The 14,740-nt window shown below is 35.7% G+C and overlaps 1 long non-coding RNA gene across 1 annotated transcript in view; it reads left to right on the top strand.

The window, feature by feature from the left end:
- The window catches only part of LOC107095181, a 140,681-nt gene extending 130,238 nt beyond the window's left edge, over positions 1 to 10,443 (top strand). The window contains exon 3 of the long non-coding RNA XR_001481723.1: positions 10,362 to 10,443. This is a non-coding gene — a long non-coding RNA (uncharacterized LOC107095181). The remainder of the gene's footprint in view (positions 1 to 10,361) is intronic.
- Positions 10,444 to 14,740: the final 4,297 nt, after the last annotated feature.

Raw genomic sequence — 14,740 nt, 5'->3', positions numbered from 1 at the left:
TCTAAATGCTGCAGCACAGTAGCTCTCAAGGACGGGAGTTGAAGGCCACTTATGTTTGGACTTAAATAAGTTTGTAAGATTCAGGCAAATGAACAAGAAATCACATTTGAGCCCTAAACATCAATTGTATTAATCGCACATTGGTAAGAATCACAGTGAGAACAAAGGTTTTTAATTTTATGTGTTTCCCAAAGTATTCCATATTTATCTTAATGCATATTTTATTTTGGTGGAACACCTGGGGAACAAAACAGGTTTAATTTAATAAATTTAAATAAAGTGTTTAATAATTTAAGCCATTTAAGATTTAAATGTTTAGCCCAACTTTCTAGCTGCAATGTAATTATACTTTTGTTTTATTTTCTCAGCAGTGCTGCAGCCTGTCATCTCTTCTGCTCTGTTTTTACCTAAAAAAGACAAAGTACACCCATCCCTAATCTACAGTATTAAACTCTTTTAACGTGTATCTGTGGTTGTTTTTAAAGCTTAGTAAGGGGCATCATGCCTCAGTGTTAGTAAATGCCTGTGAAACCAACTTGGATCTGTAGCATGGAGTACCATTGATTAAATAGCTGCTGTGTTCAGAGGAGTGCATTCAAAACATGTCAGCATGTAAAAGTCATTCTCAAGTATCTCCTATTGGATTTAAATCTCTGACAATCAATGCTAATGAGTCTTCAGCAGGAACTCCAATGGTGTTGATCAAGGTCACACAGACAAGTTAGACCATGGCGGTTGTTAGTTATACCTGCAACAAGATAGCACTGGCTTTAGGCACAATCTGAATACCTTGTATCGACAAGGTCACTTAAGCCGCGTTGGAAGTGTGACCTGCCTTTGATGTGCATCTGAATTGTGCAGGCAGAAAGGGAGGAGCTAGGATAAGCAGTATGCTCTATTAGTCAGTTCATGGGAGAGTACTGTAATCCTTTGGGTGTGGAGTGACTCTCTCACACAGTGAAAGAATATGAGTGACTGTTTCTCAAAAGGAATTACAAAAGACCAGCCATAGGTGCACCTGAAAACGCAATCACAGACTCCACAAAAGACAAAGAAAGTACTGCTTTATGATAAGGCTTGCCTTATACTACAGCAGCCATTGAAAATGGCCCTTCCAAGGTACATGCCAGCTGAATGGCAGCCTACTTCCCTTCAACGCCCAGAAGAATCCCCTCCAACTTCCAGCCACTGGGTGTGCATATTTTTTTTACTCTGACTCCACCCTTTCACGAAATTACAAGGTCTGACAAAGAGATGACACTTCTCTTTAGATCTCAATGTCCACAAATAAGGACAGAAAGAATATTTTAGAACAAAGATTGATGTTTAAAAAGGAACTGTAGGGGACCAGGCACGGACCCATCAAGGAAAATGGAGAAATTTTCAATCGCTGCTACTGTAGATGCCTAATAAATAGTTCATAGATAATTAATATTTAAATAATTTATAACTCATTCATAAGTGTTTGTCATGCGATCAACATATTATGCATGCCAAGAAAATGTGTTTGCAAATGTTTTTTTCTGCTTTCAAGTTAATAACTTCTTCTGAAATGTTGAATATAATCAACCCGAAATGCAATATATAGTTTAGTGGTTCAGGCTATTTAGCCTTTATCAATGAATGACGGCTCCACACATATCTTTACGATCAATGTAGCCAAGGATTGGTTTTAGGTGAATTCACAACAATAGTCAGATTTTATTACATTTTTTGGAAGCCAAGGTATAATTTATGTAGCTGTACCCCCCTATTCATCTCTTCAACTCATACAATTTTCATGAATTGAATTGAATAAGGGGTGTCAGTTGCAAAAGAAGAATGTAAATGGAAGAATAAATCACACATCACAAGACACAAAACCCCACAAAAAATCAGCATTTGAAAACAGGAATTAATTACAATTGAATTTACAGTAAAGGAATACCTGCTCAAAGATACTCATAAATATCATGCATTTATTTAAAATTATGAGTCTATACTTTTATCCAATCTAGCTAGTACAGCCTCAGAATTGAACAACTAATGTGTAAAATCAAATAACCTATTAGAGAAAATGTGCTTGCTGCATTGATTCTTCATCCATTAAAACTGTCAATATCACATGAAGGTACCTGTTCAAACGCCTGGTGTGTTAAGAAAGCAGGTTAACAAGGATGCACTGAAAGATTGACATTATTTAGTGATTAAAGTGAATAAAACAAAAGATTGATGAGTTAAATTAGATGGCCTACAACCATGATGCTCTGTATTATAAGGCCTTGTATTGTTATTATTATCACTTGCATCTGCAGTGGTATGGTGATAATGAAACTTTTAGGAGAGGGAAACACAATTTAAGCATTTATTGTGATGAATTACCTCCTTGTGAGGAACTGCAAAGTATTTCCATATGTAGGTTTATTATACATTGAAAAAAAGACTAAACAGCAGAGGCCTGAGAGGAAATGAAAAATTAAACGACCAGTTAGATTGTGTTTAACCAAAATATCAATATTCTTCCTTAAACCTATTGAAGCTGTGTGCAGTTCAAACATATTCAGTGAATGTAAAATGAATTTGGAATCTATATTACACTTGCTGAATTTAAATGAAATACCTGTTTTCCATATTTACTTTCAAACTCACATTTTACTTTCACCCCAGCAGCATTTCATGCAGCCCAGTGGTGTTTTCTGTATTTCTGTGTGGACATTTCACCCCTTTCTCAATACTGAATCGGATTACAGTGATTAATGCAGTTTAAAAACTGTCATATATCACGGCATTTAAATTCTTTTTCTCTGTAAAATATTTCTCAAAGCGGTTCTGCAGATTATAACTTCAAGAAATGTAACTGCTAGTTGCGTTCTCACTCATTGTGTAGTATAGTTCAGGCACAGTGCGGACACTCTGTCCTGTTATGAGACTCAGAGATGGACCTTCACCTGTAGAAAAAACAAAACAAAACAATTCATAAAAAAAAATAAAAACTTTTTTTTTAAACTACCTCTTTTGTCCAAAAAGGTAAACAGTTAAGACTATACTTAAAAATTATACAGAATACATATATCAACTTTAAAAACCTATCCTTTTTAACTTGCCTTATAAGCCTGTAACTTTTAATACGTACGTATTTCCCCAGGTTTATTAAGGCTAAAATGTTTATTTGAAGATATATATCCATAATCTCTTTACTGCAGATGAATAAAAATGCGCTTTTTTATTATTATTCTTTCCACCGCTGTCGCTTTGACACTTGTTATTTTAATGAAGGGTACAGTTGATGGCTGCTTTTGATGGTACAGTAGCTCCTTGTAACAACAGACAGGCGCAAGGCAGCTTCCCTGCAGGGATCTAAGCAGATGTTTGACTTTTCTCTTTTTAGCTACTGACTGAAAAAGGCAAAGAACCTGACAAGGTGGTTGAATAATAACAGAGATTTGCTACAGTCTCTAGTGTTTTTAATGTTTTAACATTGCAATACTGATAAGCTGGTATTAGAAATTAGAAAAGATAGAAATTGAACTTCATTAATCTCAAAATGCCGTAGACAGCTTGAGATAGGCACCAGCACACCTTGTGAGCCTACTTGGGATAAGCGTGACGGAAAATTGATGAATGGATGGATCTCTCAATGGTGAAATCAACTCTCTCTCTGCATTTAATCCATCCCCTTGGGGAGCAGTGGGCTGCCATTGTGCGGTGCCCGCGGAGCACAAGAGCATAAGGCCGTTGCTCTAACCACTAGGCCAACACTCTGCATAATTGAAAATGATTTCAAACATATTACTTTCAGGCATCCTGCAGTTGGCTATTAATAGTTTATACTTGCAACAGTAGCAAAGTAACACTGTTTTTATAACATAAGAGTAGAAGATAACAGTAAAAGTCTTTGATAATGTTCCAATACAAAAATATATATACGTATATTATTAGCATTAGCATTTACCATGGTTAGCAAAGCTAACATTACTAAAAAAGGCCTCACTATACATAACTCAGAAATGTAGTCTGACAGAAATGGGAAATTATAAAAAAGTTGTTACAGTATATAAATCCAGTATAACCAATGCATTTAGAAAAAAAGTAAAACACTGCATTGCCACTGTACTCTGTTTGGCCTTACTGGTATCTCCTGAAACTCTTTCTCTCCAAACGATATGGAAACGTGTCCCTCAAAGGTTTTTATTTTAAATGTATTTCTAACTCTTTGCACTTTCTCTTACTTCTTATGTTGTAGTTATTTTGGGGTTAATTTTACATCTACTTTATTCATTGTTTTGGGAGTTTTTCTTTGTTTTTTTGCCTCAATTCTTGTCTTGTTAAAATCTGTTAAAGTATCATAATTTAGTAATACGTTCCTACTTATTTCATTCCTGTCCTTATCATTAGTTGTTTTTTCATGTGAGGTTAGTATCCAGTTTTCTTTTTATAATTATCAACAAAGAACCTTAAACATTAGCCATATGTGGCATTGCTTAAAAAGTATGGTTGCTTTAACTGATCTGAAAAATATTTTGTTGTAATTGTTTCCAAACAGTAATTTGTGTGTGCTTCTTTTATGGTATAAAGACTATCTTAGGAATGTTAAGATTTTGAACATAGTTTTAAACATGTAAAAATGGCTAAACACATAAATGGTTCTTTTACAAACTCTCGAAAAACGTTTAATACAACATTAAGCCATTGCTCATTGCACCACAGTTTAAAACGTTTCTACACGATGCAAGGTTTATTATTTGTTGTATCCTTATATAGCAAACAACGTAAATTATAATTTCCAGAGTCATTGAAATTATTCCTCGCCACACTGTATAGGAATGTTCATTCTGCTCTCATAAAAGATGTTTGCTTCCATTTGATTTTTTTATTTGTTTTGTTTTCTGTTGGTAATAATTTAATTTGCCATCCGGACACATGCAAGTGAACTTTAGCAGCTCCCTGAAGGTCTATTTTGCAAGTCTGAAACTAGGACAGATCAACGTGACTAGTTCAGGCATTCTCTGTACCTCAGATGCTAGGCCATCACAGTGAAAACTCAGAGGTGAGAGTCTGACTCCTGGGACAGATTAATGGTCCATAACCTTCTGGATATAGAAGAAAATGACAAATATGCCCCTGATTATGCTCTTGACCTTATGTACCTCCCACTGAATGTTGGCATGGGGTCTGAATGGATGTCATTGGCACAGCTCTTGTTATCAGTGATGATTGGCGACTTAAAGGTGGGATCAGTTTGACCTCTGAGAGTATGGGGTCAGTGATGAAATCTGAAATGTGTGCCTTTGAGGTGGTCAAAATTGCTGCATTGCTGTGCTGCACAGGTTTTAATTTCTATGGTGATAAAAGTAGTAGTTTTTTCTGTTGTTTTTCAAATTAATACTACGGTAATAGTCTTGTACAGAGCCACATAGAAGTTTCACAGCACTAAACTCTTACACACTTTGTCAAAATGTATTTGCAAACTATACTGTATTAATTTAGCTTATTTTTTTAACGTTCAGATTAAGACTTAACTATTTTGTATAAAAAGCATCAGTATTAAAATTTATAATCGTTTCATTAATTCAATTAGATTCACTTTTTCTTTATAGCGCCAATTCACAATACCCGTCATCTCAAGTCAATTCCCAGAGACAATTAATTAGTGTAGTATTACCTAAGAACTTGTTTAATTTGTTTAAATTCATAAGTCTGACAAAATGGTCAATTATTTTCAAGAAGGCTTTTATTGCACACTTAACACAAGAAATGAGAGGAATATATAATTAAAATGTATTTTTTATCAGAATATCGAGAGTAAGTTAAAATACTATATTGCCTATACAAAGAAATTAACTTTATTAGACTGATTTGCTTCAAAATGTCGGAGGATGAAGATTCAGCTTTTTTTAAAGATGAATAACACATTTTCTAATGATACTGCCACCTGTGGCCAAAACACAAATCTGCAACACCCTTCTGCTCGTTCTGTTTTTTTTTTTTTTACCTTATGTTTGTCGGCATTGGTCTCTTAGTTAAGCTGGATACCAGTCGCTTCTGAATGTCAACAAAATCTATCTTAAATATTAGCTTCTATTGTTTGCTAGGTTGGACTCATCTAGGATGGACGTACTTTATCTCACATCAACAGAACACTGCAGGTACTTTCAATTCGAAGTACATTTAGGGAAAATAGGCTACAGACTTATAGTTGCTTTGGCGCTAAACTACTGAGGTGTTAATCTGCTCATGAAATAATGCTTTAGTTGTAAAGCGTCTAATGAAAAGGTTAAATTAACAATGGTTTTCAGTGAAAAATTTCATAATGGTAAAAAGCGTGTACTTACTGTATATGTATAGCACTTTTTCATGTCAGGAGACTTGACCAGAGTGCTTTACACATTCAGTCATTCACCCATTTAAACACACTGACCTTCTGGCCTGGGCTAGAACCGACAACCCTTTAGACTCCTTCTGTCGCCCCAAATGTCTCTTTAACTGAAAAAGATCTAACATCATCTAATGATCTCTCTCTGGAAATGTAAAGTCATGGTTTAAAGATATTTTTTTGGATATTTAAAAAAAAAAACTCTTAACTTCAAGAGATATTTTAAAGTATACATTGGAGAGATCTAGAAATAAGAACATTGGAGAGTCAGGTGTAACAAAACAGCCCTATTACTGGGAATCTTGCAACGGTGTCCAAAGTCAGGCCTAAGTGGATGGGATCCTGCCCTGTTTGGGAAGTACCTCCATTTTTAGTCAGATGCTGTTAGATATTTTTGTAAAACAGCTTGGGCTTGTTATCCAGGTTCTTCTAAGCTCATCAGTGACCCACACAGGTGGTGTACGCATGGGGAATGGGAATGGACTTTTTCCTGGTAATATGATTTACTGTTTTTATGACTTCTTATCCTAACGTACTGCTAATCTGAAGCTGCCTTTGGGGATATACATATGTGCATTCATACTTGCTCTTTATGGCAGTCTTTTTAAAAAATCCCAGTAATGCTGATAACATTAAAGCAAATGTAGGTTTGGAATTAGAGAAGTATCAGGATCTTATGTATGTGTGAATTGAAAAAATCTTAATGGGTGAATCTCTATTCTGAAAACCTATCTTGCTGGAAGATTAAAAGATTTCCATTTAAGCAAGGACAATTCAGACAAATTCTAAACAAGTGGATGAAACCTGTGTGTCAACCTAATTTGGCATGCATCTCAGTCAGTGTGTCCTGACTATTCAGAGGTAGTCATTGTGTCCTTCATTCTCTTTGCTCGCTGTCTCTAACACCACTCTCTTAATTAGGCCATTGAACACTTTATCACTTTGTTGACTCATCCCTCAGACGAACACCAAAGTCTGGGTTTATATGCCTCCATCAGAAAAAAATACATTCTTCTGCTTTTTCATATAGTTTTTTCAAATGGAGAGAAAGATGGAGAAATAAATAATTGGAGGAGCGCGGATGCCGATATCAAGGATTCAGAATAAATAAAAACATTCTTACAAAGGTAAAGGCTATGGTTATACTGTGAGATTTCTAACCTTAGCAAACACAGCATAAATACTTTTAAAAATGTTTTAAGAGTTGAATTATAGCAAACTAACATCTAGACTCAAAAGATAATCTTGCGTTATATGAAGGTATTTATTAACAGTCTGGCTCTTTATAATATTGTGGCCATGATCCTTTCATAATGCTACATATGTGACTGAACAACAAAAATTGGTTCTTTACTAGTCAGGTTTTATCTCATTTTTGGTATACCTGTGAATATTTCATGCATTTGGTTTCATCTACCTTTACAGTAAATCTCCTAAGATAAGATCTAAGAGTGCAACCAACAATTTAAGGAAGTCACATAGCTACTAAACAGAGTCATTCTAGCTTACTATACTCTCAAAATGACTACAAATGTTCTCTCTATGCCATACAAGTTTGGTAAGAAGCATTTCTCAATATAAAAAGCCAATATACAACCAGATAGGCTATGAATACAGCTCTGCTGAAGTCTAAAGCTGGAACAGATTATAAAATTGCATACCAAGCTTAAGCATCTCATGGGGCACTTTCTATATGAAAATGAAAGGAGTATGTCACAGCTGCAACCCTACAAAGATGCAGGCATCCAACTAAACTGAGAGGCCAGGCAGAAGTAATCAATAAAAGAGCTGAGAGGCCCACAGTAACTCCAGAAGAGCTGCAAAGAATGACAGAAAGCCAATCTTAAAAGAAAGCTTAAGACCTGTTTGCAGTTTCCCACAAGCCATGCAGGGGACACAGCAAACATGTGGACAAAAAGTTTAACTCTGTCTTGTAAATGTAAAAGGCTGTGGGCAGAAAAACTGCAGTATATGATTTGACCCTTAACGTATCTTGCCTTTATGAAAAAAAAAAAAAAAAAGGCATCATTTAATGATACAGAATGCAGACTTAGGTAAGAAGTCACCACTACACATCACCCTAGACATGGCATCCTGGCCATGAATCAATGTGGTAGCAGCATTATGCTGCAGGGGTTCATTTCTACAGCAAAGACATGGAGGTTGTATAATTTATAAGAATGAGGCTTGGGGTCAAATACAGAAAAAAATCTGTTGAAAAATCAATTTAATTTCTGCCAAAGTCTTAGAAATTGAATCTCCAACATGCATTAGTTTCCACAAAGTGCTTTTATTTTGATTATCCCTCTGGAAGGTGTCCTCAGTTTAAAGGGAAAGGATAATTAACAACAACAAAGTAACAATAAGTCTATAAGTTATGAATAGACATCTAAGAACAAGAAGTTATGTCACTCAAGGATATGGAAGCTAAAGGACTGGATTAGAGGGAAAAACATCTAAATCTTCTACTAAATCTTCATAAACAGAAATTTCACCCAGCTCTAACCAGAGCAGCAGTCAAAGCATATTAACGCATTAGAGTGTCCCAGTCAAAGCCCACAACTAAATCCAACAGAGAATCAGTGAAAAGACTTAAAAGATGAGCAACTTTCCACCTGCTCTGATTGAACTTCAGCCATTTATTTTAAAAAATCTAAAAATTTTATTGCAGAGCTGGTAGAGATTTACTAATAAAGACTTGCAGCTGACTTTGTTGTATAATGTTCTATTAAGTGTTAACTGAGGTATGATAAATAAATATTCATGCCACACTTTTCAGATTTCTAAGTACAATAAAGGACAAAACCATGTGTACCTTTCCTTCCATTCCACATTCCTGACTAATTTTGTAAAAACAATTAAAATCCCATAATATGGTGCACTAAATTGTATGGCTGTAACTTAAAACGGCTTTGACAAATAGTGTTTAGAATCACTCTAAACTAACTTCAGTCTTCATGAAATCCTGATCATAAAGTATTTCAGCAGTTTTTCAGTGTATATTTATGTCTTAAGTTTTTGTTTTTCTCCTAAAGCATATAGGAGCAGATCTTGTAGAAATTCAAAAGCCTATCCTGCTAACAAAGACTCCATTTGAAGCTTTGTTTCTCTCTTTGAGAAACGAGCAGCTGACAGCTTGAGGAGAAGCACAATTAAGTGAGAAAGAGGCACGTCTAAAACCAGCACTTTCATGACACACTTTAAAAGCTTAAAAAAAAACTTTAAACTCTGCTCAAACATTGTCAAAACAAGGTAGATGTTGTACAGAATAAAGCAAAGCTGAGTGCAAAAATAAAAAAGTAAAAAACAAAATAAAAGTATATTTATCATTGGTTGTTAAGGCAAATATTAGCAAATAATATTTTTAATGTTCTGGGACATAGTATAAGTGATAAAATACTGGCCATCTGCGTGATTTAAGAAAGAAAAAAAATCATTTCTGAAATTTATTCTAGATTGTATGGTTTTCGTAATTTCCCTGCTTTCTCTATAATTGAGTGTCTTGTCTAAAATGTTCTATTTGGTGAATTGTTCTTGTGTAAAAGTCGGAAAAAAGCTAAATTCTACTCTATCTATCTATCTATCTATCATCTATCTATCTATCTATCTATCTATCTATCTATCTATCTATCTATCTATCTATCTATCTATAATAGATAGACAGAATATAGCTAAGTTGATTTTTTTCTTTTAAGTTTACTTTTATTTTGGCATACTTTGTTGCCATATACAGTACAACTTTGTACATAGTATATTTGGCCTTGGGTTCATTTTTGCAAGCAGATAGGACAACACGAACATTTCCTTTCATTGTATCATCTTGACAATCGTTTTTGTCTCATTGCCTACTAATAATAATGCTCATTTTGTAGTTTTTTTATTTTCTCATTAAATGTACTCTGATGTATTAAGTTATTTTAACCTTTAAAATCCTTTTTCTCCCAGTGCAGTGGGAGTAAACAAAAAATTATGATATGTACTTACTTAACTATTTTTGTCTTTGTTTCAGGCTAAATTGTTAGACGTTTCAGTACAAACTGACAGAAGAGGCTAAGGGGTGTTTGGAACTTCATATACACAATATACCTGGGTGAGTACCTCATAGGATACACAATATAAAATAGCCACCTCTTTTCTTTTCTTTTTTTGTGCTTAGTGGCATATGTAAAATCCTGCGTCATAGAAATGGCACAGGATTTTATGGAAAGTTAAAGAGAAAAAGTGTCTATGAAGTGAATGAGAAGAAAAGAAATGCCTCAGAAGAGGCAGATATATCCAATAATGCTTTGCGTGGAGAGCTCGCCTCGCAAAGTATTATGGGATTTGCTGTCACAGTGGCCTGCTGTCGCCATAGGCTGCTGCTACCCGACAGTGGCGACTAATAAACAAAATGGTGCAGGTACCGCGCAGTCGAGGAGAAGTTAGGTGACCAATGGAGCAAAAAAGCAGTTATCATCTGTCCGAATGGTCAGTTTACTGAGTTTACTATCAAGTGATAGTCCCCACTCTACAGTATGTGGTGATTGAGTGATTTAGTGGTTAGAGCGGCCGTTTGGACACATTAAGTTTGTATGAGCTATGAGAACAGCAACTTTTAAACAGAGCGTGCACGAGGAGAAATGGGCTCCTGGATGCTCTCCCAAATGTTTAATTGGCTTTCCATCTCGGGAGCAGGTACAGGGTTGTGCATGTGCAATTTTTTTTAAAGTGGAGAAGGCAGGTCTTTTAAAATGTTCACTATACTATAAATGTAAATAACAGATTTTAAATCCTCCACTATACTGTACCTTTAATGTCTGGTCAAGGAGGAGACAAATTCAGAATGGACATCAAGCATCTAAGCATCTAAATCCCCTCCAGTTTTAACACCATCAAAGTGCTTCTTCCTTCTGGTATTTTCTCTGCTTGTGCTCAGCTTCATTTTAGACTTTTATGTACACTAAAGCGATTGAACATGCTAATTTTTTCTTTATTCATAGTAATACTCTGACAGTGGGGAAGACGGCATAAAAATCTACAGAAAAAAAATGGCTGATTTTTTTGAACCACAAAAATTTTATCTTTTTTCTAAGAGTAACTTATTTTTATTGGGTCGTTAGTTTGCACAGAAAAAAAAACTGTATATGGTCCACTTGCATGAAATCTTTCTAACAGGACAATTGTTAATTGTTCACCACCAGAACGAAATTTTTAAGACTAAAGGTGACCTTTAGACAGTAGAGGTCTGCTTTAGTCTTGTACCCCGTTGTGTAACTTGTGACATACTGAATCCCTGCAGTACTACTAATCCAAAATCATGAATGTATGAATGATGTGAGACACTGAAAAAGTTGTTTTTCTGGGTCTAAACAAAGACCATCTGCATTCAGTATTTGGTGGCACCATCTGTCCCTAAGCACACCAACAGATAAACCAAATCGGGCAGACATGCAGTCGGTGAAACACAGTCACATCATTCCACACACACAAGCTGAGATTGTTAATTATGTCAGGCCAGCGGATGCCTGGTTTTCCCTCTTCTCCTGCCATGTTCACCTCCATGTCCTCTCCTTACCCTCTGCATCTCTATTTAAAGAGACCAACACACACACACCCACACACACATTCTCTTTTTCTGTCTTAGATTGGCCTTTTTTTTTACTTTAAGGCTGTCTTTCCCTCTGAAAAATTTACAGCTTCCATCCAGTGATGGCTTCACTGAAATTAGCTCAGTTCATGCTTCTCTACTCGAATGCACTCTTGTCCTTCTGTCTAGTGGGCTGTGCTTATAAGTAATGAAGAGTTTATGGTGTTTTCCCCGGGCTTTCTCAGGTTCATTTTATCGATGAGCTCATTTGACGTAAATACAGGTGCCTATTTTAAGGCCTCATATTTGTTGTGCCCTTAATGACCTAAACGCTAGTAGCCAAACACCTGATGATTGATGTTGTGGCGCAGTGGACTTCAATAATGGCTTTTTCAGTTGCCAGACAAATAATGACTTTGGTTCATTTCTTTTACATTTTCAGTTTGTGCCTCATGGCTGTACATTAAAGTAAAAATTTCAGCGGGAAAAAAAACAAAAACAAAAGTTGTTTTTTAGTAAATGAATACTAAAGCAATGTAATGGTGATAAAAACAATATTATTAGCCATGTTATTGATTTTCTTTGGCTGTTCCCCTACAGTTTGTTACAGTCAATTCAACTCAGGAAGCATGTTACTGCATGTAAGATGTTGTAAAGAGCCCCAGATTTTAAGATATATGCTTTAAGCTGTTTTATGTCTTAAAGAGTCTTATTTGAAGAAAAACATTTTTTTTTTGTCTTGTTTATCATGTTAAGTGGAAGTGTTTGAATTCAAACAGATTGCTCTCATGCATCAGTTAAGCCTCCACCGTGCTTAAGTCCTTCATCTGGCAGCATTTTGGGAACTCAGCACAAAAAAGAAAAGTAATGTTGGCAGAGTATAAGAAAAAAAGGTTTTGTTTTTAAGCCTTATAAGATTAGCACAACTGGAAAATGCTTGCTGCTAACAGTGCCAGAGTTGTCATCTGTTCTGTTGCTCCCTTTTAAACAAGCGTTAACCGCCTTTTATTTTCTACTTTAAAAAAAAAAAAAGTTTTCAACAATTTCCAAAACTGAACTAAATTATTCAGAATTAAACTGATATTTATTTTGATATTTGTAAAACATTAGATAGCTTCTTAAGAGCTTTTTGTCATTGGGCCAAATTAAAGTTATATGGGCTTACAAACCACAATATTAAGATGGACTCAAACCTCACTTTTTGATTACTGATTCTTTAAAACAAAGATTTTTTTTTTTACCAAACTTGTTGCTAAAATCTGGTTGCCTTTATCGATCGAATACTCTGTTCTATCTCATCTGGTGTGCTTGATGCATTTGATGTCTCTTTTGTCCTTGTGTTAATACATGCCTCACAATAAACCTTCTCTCAGGTCAAGATTTATCCTAATAGTTTATTGGTTCACCTTTAAATATCTTATTATATACATGACATTAAAAGGTGAACCATACAAATATTTTACATCATGACCTTGGACACAATTTACAAAGTTCCTTCTTTTTTTTAAAGAAACTCTTTGGCAATGTTTCGATCTTTTACTTTAGTCAAACAGTTCTCCTGTGTATACTATAGGAGAAATAAAAAATAAATAAATAAATAAGGGGACATTTTCACAAAAGTCCCTTCAGACACATTCCTCAATACAATTTGTCTACTTTTCTTTCTCTGAAACAATGCAGTTATGTCTCTGGGGATGAGACAGAGTTTCACGGATAGAGGGATTGGAAGAGCCGATATACTATCCGGAGGCAAGCAGGCAGGCAGGCCGGCTGGAAGACAAACAAAGCTGCTTAAGTCCACTGAGGCGCAGAACATAAACTTACAGAAGAACAACTGAAACCATCTAAGCCAAAAAAGGATATTCAGAACAAGCATCTGGCATAAGATGAAGAAACCAAGAACTTTTGGATGCTGTGTCACAAATATATGATTGATAAACATTCACCTCTTTCTTTTTACATTTTCAAATACTTGTTAAAAGGGGGGCAGCTTTCTTTTGTTTAAATTAGTTAAACTACGAGTAGAGTAGAAGTCCAATAACAGATAGATCAGGCATCTCAAACTGGTTCCAGAAAGGGCCGTTTGGCTGCAGATTGCAGGCTGAGTCATCTCATCAAGTAAGTCCAATCTTAACATGATTACTTGATGAGATGAATGGAGTCTGGTGTGCTATTGCTTGGTTGGAAAGAAAACCTGCAGCCACACGGCCCTTTCTGGTACCAGTTTAAAACCCCTTGAGATAGATAGATAGATCCAGTTGTCTTTGGGCCAGGATTGTGTCTCACAGAGTTTGCTGGTTGTAGGGACAGTAGTTGTAGGTGCATTTTAACATGTAAAAAAATCAATTGGACGATGCCCTTGTGTTGAAAGGTTCAGGAAGAGTTCTAAGAAGAGAGTGAAACATCACCATTCTGTATTACTGGCTGTACTCCATTTGTCTTCCAGTGGGAAAATTGGGGCTCAAGGTAGAAACAGGTCATACAGATCTTATCACTGAAAGAGAAAGTTGCCACTGCCATCATGTGTCTAAATATGGGGCTCTGATGCCTCCTTGCCACTCTTCAACGCTTCATGTTTTGAACGCTGTTCTTCAGTATTTTGAGGGGGTCAAGAAAGACCTTCCTCCTTGTTTTTGATAAACCACTTCTACCAAACAATCTACCGGAGCTTCTTGATGTTGTCCAGAGGAGCTGATCTCAAATGGACACTGCTCCTGCCTGGCTGGGTGTCCCTCCCAGGCACCCCCACCTCCTACAGCTTACTGCCCAACATCCACATTTGTGTTTGTCTTTTTTGTGTGAATGTCTCTGAGGGGCAATAT

Source organism: Cyprinodon variegatus, unplaced genomic scaffold (genome assembly GCF_000732505.1).
Source record: "Cyprinodon variegatus isolate N-32 unplaced genomic scaffold, C_variegatus-1.0 Scaffold527, whole genome shotgun sequence".
NCBI lineage: Eukaryota > Metazoa > Chordata > Actinopteri > Cyprinodontiformes > Cyprinodontidae > Cyprinodon > Cyprinodon variegatus.
This window is presented reverse-complemented; position numbering and strand designations above follow the sequence as displayed.